Source organism: Macrosteles quadrilineatus, unplaced genomic scaffold (genome assembly GCF_028750875.1).
Source record: "Macrosteles quadrilineatus isolate MER2022 unplaced genomic scaffold, UCM_ALF_1.0 Scaffold_1__1_contigs__length_201487025, whole genome shotgun sequence".
Lineage (NCBI taxonomy): Eukaryota > Metazoa > Arthropoda > Insecta > Hemiptera > Cicadellidae > Macrosteles > Macrosteles quadrilineatus.
The window spans coordinates 43761647-43774128 of NW_026542594.1; the positions used below are offsets into that span (position 1 = coordinate 43761647).

General features: G+C 35.8%; 1 protein-coding gene across 3 annotated transcripts in view; it reads right to left on the reverse strand.

The window, feature by feature from the left end:
- Positions 1-12482, reverse strand: part of LOC128982852 (armadillo repeat-containing protein 5) — a 144165-nt gene that overhangs the window by 87103 nt on the left and 44580 nt on the right. The window lies entirely within an intron of this gene.

Here is a 12482-nt window from a genome sequence, read left to right on the forward strand (position 1 = left end):
GGAAAACCGACGGAAAAAACTTTTGAAGAAATCGTTCGGCTTGTGGAAACGCATTTAAGCCCGAAACCTTCAGTAATCACAGAGCGGTACAAATTTAATTTACGTCATCAGAGAGAACACGAGACGATATCTGAATACGTCGTGCAGCTTAAGGAGCTTTCAATGTTCAGTGATTTCAAAGATACTTTAGCAGAATATTTACAAGACAGATTAGTGAGCGGATTATGGAGTGACGCTATCAAGAAGAGACTACTTGGCGAAACCGATTTGACGTTCGAGAAGGCAGTGGCCATTGCTACCAACATGGAGATGACCGACAGGGAGATGGCGACGCTGACGGCGGCCGGGACCACAAGCAGAGGATACACACTGAACGCACGGCGGAAGGCGCTCGCACCACGTTGACGACACCGAGCAGACAACAACAGCACCACCATCAAGTCCGTCGGGGACATTCAAACTTCAGGCGGGAGGAAAGAAGTGGAGTGAGCAAGAAAGAAGTGACGTGTTATTGTTGTGGAAAACCGAATCATAAAGCCACAGAGTGCCGATTTTGCGGTTATAAGTGTAACAAGTGTGGAAAAACCGGTCATTTAGCGCAGGTTTGTCAGTCAGCTGGGGGTAAGTCACTACCAAATTTTTCTAAGTATAGAAATAAGAGAAATTACAAACAGAACTATGTGGACATAGACGAGTCTGGAGAATGCAGCAATGAGATGTTTGTGTCTAATCAGGCCAGTAAAGAAATGTTACCTAGAGAACAGTCGGAAGGGACTCACGATTCTATAAGCATTTATTCATTAAACAAAGCTGATGTGTGCAACAATGAAAGAGACAAACCTATTACTGTAGATGTCAAAGTAGAAGATAAGTTGATTAATTTTGAAGTTGATAGTGGAGCCTGTGTTTCTTTGATTAATGAGCAGTGTTATAAGGATAATTTTAGTTTTGTCAAGTTGCAACACACAAATTAAGTATTAAATTCTTATACTAATCAACCAATCGTGCCGTTGGGCAAAATGAAAGTAAACGTTATGTATGAGGGAACCAACAAAGAATTGAACTTGTACGTAGTACCTAGAGGAGCTAATCCCTTGATGGAGAGGGATTGGATCCGTGACCTTGGGGTTGTAATTAAAATACCTAAGCAGTGATCGTGTAAGCCCTAGCTATAGTCAAAATCAGTCCTTTGGTAATTTGGGGGATATTGAATCCAATGTTGCTAGTGACCTTTACAAAAGATTTCCAGATGTGTTTACAGACAGCTTAGGTTGTTATAAAGGCGAACCGGCTAGCTTAGTACTTAAAGAAAATGTTGTTCCCAGATTTCTAAAGCCCAGCCCAGACCAATCCCTATTGCTTTAAACAACAAAGTTGAAGCTGAGATAGATCGATTGGTGGAGGAGGGTATTTTGTCGTCTATAAGTAACAGTGAATTGGGAAGTCCGGTTGTTCCGGTAATTAAGAAATCAGGGGAGTTGCGGTTGTGTGCAGATTTTCGGGCTTCCTCGCTAAATGACTCATTAATAATAAACAGACACCCGATACCCCGAATAGATGATCTTTTCAATACCTTGCAGAAAGGTAAAACCTTCTCCAAGATCGATCTATCCCAAGCTTACCAACAAGTACGTCTAGACGAACAGTCAAAGGAACAGTCAAAGAAAGAATCAAGAATCAAGATCTTTATTGTCATTGACCTTTTACAAGGAATAGACATAGTCAACAATAGAAATAAAAACTAAAGCTATAAAATACAGTGGGTTCTAAATTAAAAATTAATATTAACATCAGAAACTAAGTACCCTGTTATACAGTAATATGGATTTTGGATGAGCCACTCAAACATTTTAGACTTAAACCTATTAAAAGGAACCTGTTTTGCTGCTAGACCTAATTTATTAAAAAACCGTATGCAATTTATTTTATGGCAGTTATCTGTTTTGGCCAATCTATGAGCAGGGATATCTAGATTGGATTTGCCTCTTGTATTGTAAGAGTGTATACTCTCTCTACAAGTGAATTGATGAAGATTGGCTTTAGTGTAGAGGAGTATGTGAAAAATATACAAATTTACAACGGTCATAATTTTAAAGTCTATAAAAAGAAGTCGACAGCTATCCACAGGGCCAGCCCCACAGATTGTTCGTATGACTTTTTTTTGTAATAAAAGAATTTCATGGGTGTGGGGGGAGTGTCCCCAAAGTATAATCCCGTAAGAAATATGAGATTGAAAAAAACCAAAATAAGTAATCCGAAGGTATTCATTACTAACAAAATCTCTGAGTTTCCAAATTAGATAATTTACTCTGGACATTTTTTTACAAGTGATTTCTATGTGCTCTTGCCAATTTAATTTTGAATCAATTTGGAATCCTAATAATGTTACAGATTTTAATTCATTGTCAAGTGGGGATAGACTCAAAAGAATTTTCTGTGTTTTTTCTTGATTACACGTCAATTTATTTGAAGAAAACCAATTTAGTGCTGATGTTATTGATTCATCGATATAATTAATACGCTACATGAAACTTTGTCGGTTGAACTCCTCCGCCATTTCTTAACCGATTTTATCCATTGACGTCTGATTGGAAAGAGCGTGTCACGTAGATTTGCAAACTGGCCTTACATTTTTGAATAAGTCCCTTGAGCTCTGCCCCTGTGGCTTTGAAAGTTCCCATGTTATCCTTATGAAGAACATAATTGTTTACATTTTGATCAGCTGTACAATTTAATTGCTGTTATTTATTTTTCAATACAGTGACACGCATTGAATGCATTTATTTACTATTTGAGTTTGTGTAAACATGACCTCCAAGACGGATCGTGTTAGTATGGTTGTGTCTTAAATTTGTGTATTTATCGTTGTTTTGTGTCGCTATGACGGATCGTGTTAGTATAGTTGTAACTTAAATTTCTGCATTTATCGTTGTTTTGTGTAGCTATAATTCGTTTATTTATTGTTTTTTTTCTTTTAAATGCCTCCAACGCGTCGACAACGAAACAGTCAATAGGCGTAATCGTGATAACGATCGTAGCTACAGAAAAGTGGTGCGTAATAGGCTTAACTCATCACAGTCAGCACCTGACCCTGGACGATCTCAACTATTAGGTTACAAATGCACTACCCCAAAATGACTTTTCGTTCTCAATTGGCGCTCTATCAATGACCTGTGTTGCCTGTACAGCGAGGCATTTTGAGAAGGAGAAAACCGGCCGGAATGCTTTAGGTTTATCAATAACGAAGATAAACATGGTCTGAGTTACACACCGGTAATCTCTTTTAACCCCATTGTAAATATGACTGTTATTCGTTTTGAAATAACTCCTGTACTACTTTGCAATTGCTCGAATTCGAGCAATATGTACACTAGTTAGTAATTAAATCAAGCTCATGGATATCTCTATTTGTTGCAATCAAAGTTGTGTCATCAGCATATACAACAGTGTCTACATCAACATTCCTCGGCAGGTCATTTATCGAGATTAAAAACAAGAAGGGTCCCAAAACCGAGCCCTGTGGAACACCTACTTCAACCAGTCTTAAGTTAGACTGACTGCCTCCAACAGATACATACTGCTTTCTATTAGTTAAATAGGATTTTAAAATTTTTAAAGTTTCACCTTTAATACCATAAAATTCAAGTTTTTTGAATAAAATATCAAAAGGTACAGAGTCAAAAGCTTTTGTAAGATCAAATAAAGTTAATGAAACAGTTTCTTTATTTTCAAATGCATTTAAAGATTTATTAATTACTTCTAAGACAGCTGCAGTTGTCGATTTACCCTCTTGAAATCCAAACTGTGAATTTGTCAATAAATTGTTATTTTCAAAATATTTATTCATTTGTTTATGCATGAGACATTCAAAAATTTTGGAAAAGATTGGCACTATTGAAATAGGGCGATATTTACTAGGAAGATTTTTATCACCTTTTTTATATACTGGAATAGTTTTAGAGATTTTGAGAAGGTCAGAGAAATAACCAATTTTCAAACATTTACTAATACAAAAAGCCAGAGGCTCACTTATAAAATGAATTATTTGTTTAATACTATAATTTGAAAACCAGTAATGATCCATAGCTTTTGAATTTGAGAAATTAGCTACAGCATTGTTAACCTCTTGCCATGATACCTCCCTCCATTGGAAATGTAATTGTCCTATAGGGGGAGTCCCCAGCAACTCATGCGCAGGTGTGTTGGTGAGAGGGATTTCTTTTTCTAGCTCATTAACACATCCTTATATATAATTCTGTAAGACAACATTTTTACCAGAAAATTGTGGACGTCTGGTAAATCGCAGAAAAGTGGGAGGGGTCTTAAATTAAAGGACTTGACCCCAGGGACTCGGGAAAAATAGCAGAATTCCCATAAAGTTACCAGAAAACGAGATATAACGTAAAATGTTCTCCATAAGAATAGCATTAGAAGCCATTTACTGCTGATTTTTGTTTACTTCAATACAGCTGATCGTGATTTATCATCAAGCCAGTACGCAATGTTAACAACAACAATTGGATTACTATTGCCAGTCAATTCTGCAATGTACTATATAAAACCATGGATAACGTTACCTATAATAATTAAGACTTTTTAGTTACGTTATAGAATGTGGAAATAACTGATTTTACTGTGAAACTTTTCAAATTTGTGTATTTTTAACATTTAACATGAAATAACCACATTGACTAAATAATTAAGATTCAAGAATAGGACAAATTCTGTTTTGTTTTTATTTCAAATCATATGTTTTGTAAAGTTTAATCAATATTTTGTATGAAGTTGAATAACCTCAACGGCTACTCTTAGAAAATAACCTGGGAATAAAGATGGAATAGGTTCGTACAAGAATAATATATTTGTTAATTAAGTATTAAGTAAGTACCAATTGATAAGTTCCAATGGGAGGAAAAATAATATTGTTTGGAGATTTTAAACAGGCACTGTCTGTTGCTCGCAAAAGTGTTAAGAATCAGCCGATGATTATGCCTGATTTGATAGAATTGTAACGTCAATCGAACCCAGAGAGCACAGAATAGATCGCACCTTTAAGAGGAATACCACCACACAATCCAATTTCACATACATACCAAATTAGAACAACATTAGCTACAACATATATCAAGATATATGTTGTACCATATAATTGGTTGTCATTCATTGCTGTCATACACACTGAACTACAACGCACGGCGGAAGGCGCTCGCACCACGTTGACGACACCGAGCAGACAACAACAGCACCACCATCAAGTCCACTCATATACAACCAAGGTAAGAAAGAATGATAAGGTAAAGAATGATTTGTTTATATTATTGTAGATTGCTCTTGAGTATAAGAGATTTTCCTTTTGAGAAATTTGGCTCAACTACTAAATTGTAGTTTTTTTATGTTGATCAGAAAAAAACTAGGGTTAAGTTTGGTCAATGGGATGCCTTTACTTTACACTAATGTCGTTAAACCTCAACAAAAGGAGTATTAACTGTGTAGGGATGCTAATTTAGCGGGTTTGGCCACGAACTATGCTTACCTCAACACACCTGTATTTGCACGAAGACAATTTCCAAATAATTCCAATCAAAGAAACCTTTTTTCATCACCATAAACCATAAGACCAAAGCGACCTTAGTAAATCAGTATTTATCCACAAACAATTATGTTTGCTGCCTTGAGCAGAGTTAAACCCATGTAGTGATTCGAATGATTTATTGAAAATAACATCAACAAAGGCAAACAAATACAAACAGCAAACTGTTTTTACACAAAATATATTACGTACAGGAATATCTATTCTGACGCATAGGATAATATATTTCTTAGTTTGTTTAAATATTAGAATAATTTGTTTTATATTATTGACTTTTTTAGGGACTTATGTCCCTACAAGCCACTAGTTCAATAAAATAGTTATTGAGATTGTCAGCATCCAAAACCTCCGACTTAGTTGATGTAGGAGAATATTCATGCGATATAACTTCCCAAGCAGCCTTGCACCTGTTGGGGGCCTTATCAATATATCTTTCAAAAGCTTGCTTTTTGGCTAATTATCTACTATAAGTACAACTAAAGCGTTATTCAAGTACAACAGAATTCCTTATGGTGTAGCCTCAGCCCCTGGAATTTTTCAAAAAATAATGGAATCAATTCTTACAGGTATTGCAGGTGTTGTATGTTTTTTAGATGACATTTTGATCACGGGCGAAAATAATGAGGTTCACAAAAAGAGGTTGAATGAGGTGTGTAGTATACTAAAATCAAATGGGCTAACTGTGAGTAAACGGAAGTGTGAGTTTTTCCGTAAGTCAATAGAGTATTTAGGACATGTGTTAAGCAAGGATGGACAAAGTACATCTCCATCTAAAGTCAATGCCATAGTAAATGCACCCACTCCCGCTAATGTCACACAATTGAAAGCTTTCTTAGGGATGGTAAACTATTACGGTAAATATGTACCCAACTTGTCAACTATTGCATCACCATTGTACAACTTATTGAAAAATGATAGTGCTTTTGAATGGACATTCCCTTGTAAACAAGCGTTTGAGTTAATAAAAAGCAAACTAGTGTCCGCACCCATACTGGCTCACTATGGCCCTAACTTACCTGTACAGTTGGCTACAGATAGTTCAAATTATGGCTTAGGTTGTGTGTTGAGTCAAGTACAGAAAGATGGTAATGTTAAGCCAATTTGTTACGCTTCCCGCACCTTGTCCAAGGCCGAGATGGGATATAGCGTCATTGATAAGGAAGCACTAGGTATTGTGTATTGTGTTAAAAATTTAACCAATATTTGTATGGTAGGAAATTTGTCTTAATTACAGACCATAAGCCTTTGTTGTCCATTTTCGGACCTAAGAAGGGGTTGCCTACGTACGCAGCCAGCAGACTTCAGCGCTACGCGCTCTTTGTAACTAATTGCGATTTTGACATTAAGTACGTGAGGTCAGAGGCGAATGCCAACGCCGACTGCCTATCTAGATTGGCCTTGAGTATGAGAGATTTTCCTTTTGAGTCAGACGATGTAAACTATGTTGGCACATATTTGCAATACATCCAAGAAAATGACATTCCTGTTAATTTTAATAATGTAAGAGAAGAGACAAAAAGGGACATTGTGTTAAACAAGGTTTTAGGTTATGTTTTGTATGGCTGGCCAAACTACGCACCAAGTACTGATGCACATCTAAATCCCTACTACCAGCGACAAAGTGAATTAGCTGTTGAGAACAGTATTATTGTTTGGGGGCATAGAATAGTGGTTCCTCTAAATTTACGGAAGTTGCTTTTGTCAGAATTACATTGTGGGCATCTCGGAATTGTTAAGATGCAAACCATGGCCCAATCGTACTTTTGGTGGCCTGGTTTAGATGCGGATATAGAGAATCTAGCCAACAGCTGTTCACTCTGTCTGATGGTACATCAGAGCCCTGCTAAATGTAACTTACATGTGTGGGAACACCCCAAAAACATATGGGAACGCCTACATGTTGATTTCTTGGGCCCTATTAATAGCAAATTGTACTTATCATAGTAGACGCTCACAGTAAGTGGTTGGAAGTAGAAGAAGTGAGCTCTAACGCAACAAACTATTGCCAAGCTCAGACCACTATTTGAGAGATTTGGTCTTCCCCACCAAATAGTTTCTGATGACGGACCACCGTTTACTTCTTTTGAATTTAAAGATTTTTTGAAATGTAATGGAATCACACACACATTGACACCACCATTTCACCCAGCTACAAATGGTCTAGCCGAAAACTCTGTCAAAAATGTTAAGAAAAGAATTAAGCTAGCTATTATGAGCAACGACAGTGTAGATTTATCCTTGTGTAATTTTTTGTTAGCTTATAGAAATTCTGTGCATTTAACCACCAACGAAACCCCTGCAAAATTGATGTTTAATAGACCCTTAAGGTGTAGGTTAGATTTGATCAGGCCAAACCTACCACAGTTTGTACATGACCGACAGAGTAAGCAGATTGGTAATTATGGCGGAAGTAAAACAAGAGTTTTATGTGAGGGCCAACCCGTGATTGTAAGAGACTATAGGGGCAGGAACAAATGGATTTCAGGTGTAATTTTAAAACCTCTAAGCACTGTGTCTTATTTAGTAAAGTTGGAAAATGATGTTATTTGGAAACGGCATATCGATCAGATAATTGGGTTAAATAGTGGGATTGCAACAGCTGTACCGGAGGTGAACTTAGATTTGCTGCCAAAGGTATCAGCTGAGTTATCTGAGAGGGGGAAATCAGCTGTGGAAATCACCCGACCTATACCCTCTCCACAACATATGAGTCCAACAATAGCCACTCCCACCAGCTCCAACAAACGCCGCTCCAGTTCCTTTTCTCCCCGCCCCTCCAGTTCCAGTAACCGTCATTCCACCACTCCACGTGTACCTGACCACAGCCAAGGTGACGTCATTTCCGCACCGATCCCGCAGCGGGCAGTAACAGCTGATGATAGTAAACAATCACCTGTCAGATCTGAACGTAGATACCCAGTCAGAGAACATAGACCAGTAGAGAAGTTGAACTTGTAAATATTATTGCTGCAATCTTTACTGTACCATTTATGATGTACGGTGTTTTGTTATTGGTTTAGGGATATTTTTCCTAATTTTATGTGTTTCAGTTGTATTTGTTGTGTGTACTATTGATTTGTTCCATTGTATTTGTTGTGTGTACTATTGATTTGATTACCGTACTGTTTATGTTTTTGTCATGTCTAATCCACTGTAGATGTTCATGTTTAAACTTTTAAAATTATTACTTTTATGTCAAAAAGTTAAGGGGGAGGAAATGTAGTATATGCATATTGATTTACACATTTAATATTTGTATTGGCAACAGTGATGTTCACTTGAATTTGAATAAATTAATACCGTTGGTTGAACATTAACCAATCCTAGCGATTAACCAATCGATAGCGTCCTATTCCCCACCTGTCCTGTATGATGCTTCTCCTCGGTCTCAGTTGCCCGCTACCTACACCGGCTTCACTATGTAACGCTCCATCACTCCTTTAATGTCAACCGGCGGTATTCAGTTCATTACAATGCGCCCTCTTATTTCACCCCGGTCTTACGAGTGCTTTAAGAAATAGCTTTATGTGTTAAGAAATAGTTCAGTGAGTACGAACATTTCAGAAACAGGTCCATGACGTAGGAAATGGTGAAAGAAACCATTAATAAGGCCAGCAGTGCAGAGTGTGGGAACTGTCTGTGGCAATTATGTATCTGCAATTCTAGAATGGTATAGGGAAGGAGGGCAAATAGATCCACGACGTAGGGAGTGGTGAAGGAAGTAGTAAAGACGAGCAGTGTGGAGTTTGGGAATGGATTAATCAATCTGCAATACTAAACTGCTTTCAGAGCAAACTAATGATTTTCCCCGAGCAAAGCTCGGTCCCCAGCAGGTACTTATTTATAGTTAGTTTATCTAAAAATTTTGTACTAAAGGTATTTTTCTAAAAAGTATTTTCAAAGAGATTTAAAATTTTAACTTTGATAATGTTTATGTTTTAGGGTACACAATTTTGTTTTTACCCTCTGTATATTTTTTCCAAATAAAATACGCAAAATGTGCCAGAAACAAAATTATAGTATGTTTTTTAAGGTTTATAAATATATATTTGGTTTGTCATCCGAACAAACTGATGAAGTGTGGGCGTCGGCAAAGACAGCGCGTGCAGGCTTCTTAAAGCATCCGCGCAGCCCTGCCCGTCGATGCATCGTGCCCCAGTCGTAAGGACCGGCACAGCTTAGTTCTTAACTGTTTCATTCAAATCCTAAGACTTCCTAATGTGTAGCCTAATTTTACCAAAACAATCTGTTTCCAAGCTAAACCGTGACTAAATGAAGCACCTCAAGGGTTAGCTTTCTGCTCTGCCATGAGTTGTAAGCCTGTGTTAAAAAATATCACGAACAACGTAGAAAACTGTCGGTAATATTTATAAGCCATTTTCAATCATGGTAAGAAATACAAATTAAAACTAACTTTTTTATTAAGTCTACATAGAGGAGATTTTAAAACACTTAATAAGCGCCTTCATCTTTATTAGCGATGTTAAACGTTTGCATAATGTCTACCACAAACCAATAAATAACTATTATGCTGACTTATTTTTAAGATAACATGAAAACAATCAAATATTAGATAACAGAACGTCACCAAAATTCACAGTATGGAGTCTCTAAAAATTATTGATCTCGACCACGAATTTGTTAAATGAAATGAAATTAAATATTACTTTACTATCACAAAACATTTCACAGATCCAGCGTTAGCTGGTGAAACAGGTGATATTGTCAGCCATCCTAAAAATTACATAATAAAACTAAAATCCACATAGCTTAAACTAAAATATATTTACTTATCATTTAAATAATCAGATATGTTATAATAATTTTTCTGTAAAAGGTATCGTTTGAATTCAATTTTAAATTTTGAAATACTGTTAATTTCTTTGAAATTAGTGGGTAGACTGTTGTAAAGCCTTAATCCCATAGGCTATAATAAGGAGATCTTTCATATAAACATAGGCAATGTCTTGGATATTGAAAATTTTTTAAGCGTGTAGGATACGGATGATGATTTGTTTATCATTGTACATTTGATAATCAATTTTAAAATTCACCATCATTTTAAATATATAAAGTGAAGGCAAAGTTAAATCTCATATTTAGCAAATAAAGCTCTGCATGAGGTTCTTTTAGGCATAAATGATAAAATCATTATAAATTTCTTCTGAATTTTGAAAACTGCTTTGGAATAAGAAGTTGCTCCCCATAATTCAATCCCGTATTGCAAGACAGAAAAGAACATTGCATAGTACACTGTGAGTTTAGTTTTTAAATCTATTACATTTCTCAAAAGATACATTTGAAAGCAAGCCATACTTAATTTACCAACTACCATTTTTATGTGTGTTTTCCATGTTAAATTCTTATCGATATCTAAGTCCAAAAATGTTGCATTTTCAGTAAAGGATATAATATTATTATCATAAGATAGTTCAACAGTGGAGTTTTGCCTATCCTGAATTGTTTGAAATAACATCACCTGTGTTTTAGAATTATTAAGTTTTAGCCCGTTGGCTGTAAACCAATTAGATAAATTAAGAATAGAAAGACTGATTTCTTGTTAAAGATTTTGCAAATTATTTGATTTAACTATTGCTGTAGTGTCATCAGCATACAAGATAAGGTTAGACGATACATTTTGAGGTAAGTCATTATGAATTAAATAATACAGTAGAGTCATAATTAAATAATACAGTCTGGATAACTCAGCCGTCACCTGGCTCAGAAAAGTGATTTTTTGAGTCCAAGTTAAACACGGGCTCAAGTCAAGGCATTTGCAACTCGTACCAAGGATTTGTTGTACTATATCTGATGACTTAATACCTACTTGAAAAATAAATGTAAATAAATAAGGCAGCTAAAAGGAATAAAAATTGTATTGTTCTTATTTTTAACCCTAGTTCACGATAACCCGGCATTTCACAAACTCGGCACCCTTCCAGTCCACATTACGCCGAGACTGTGGGACTCTACTGTATTTAAGTTTACTCATTAATATATTGTAATTTACACAATCGAATGCCTTGATCACAGAAATAAATAAATCATTATTTTTGAAATATGAATAGATTTGGTTGTAAGCAATTTTTTCAAACATTTTAGACAAAGACAAGCTGCTACACCCGTGCTTTGCAACGGGAAGAAAATGTGGCCTAGAGAGCTATTAAAGTGGTGCTGATGTGATTTAGTTCTATTCTATGATTTAGTTTTTTAAAATATAAACAGATTTAAAACAAAAGAGTAAACCTACTTACTTTCAAACCCCTACTTTTGATGTTAATAGATCCCTAAGAATATGACAACATACCTTAGTGTAGCAATAGCATCAAATATTGCTTCATATTGATGCTTTATGAATGACATGTTTTACCATTTTTTTTTTTCAATTTTAATCAAGCCTCTTCACATGTAGCTTACTATATAAATAAAAAAATGAAACTTTGAGCAATTCTTTACAAAACATATACAACCTCACTTTAAAACCAAACATAACCCTCCTCAGTCTACATAAAGCAAATATCTTATTCGAGTAAAAAAACAAACACCAGTTCATTGTATTGACCAGCTGTTTTATTGACTAAATTAAATTCAATCATTTAAACATTGGAAGCATGCCAGGCGTAGCCCTTTGGAAATCAGCCTGTGGGGCAGAGCCCATAGGAAATTCGTCCATATCAATACTTTTCGGCAAATCTACACACTCTAAGCTTCATTTTGATGTGCCATATGCCTATATTTTTATTTGGTAAAAGACCTTAACCGTTTACATAAAATTTGATTGTATCACTTTATTAATCTAATAGATAGATGGGAGTATTGAAATAGGACGATAGTTATCAGGGTCCATTACTGAGCCTTTTTTTAAAAGTGGTTTCAGCTCAGCATTTTTTAA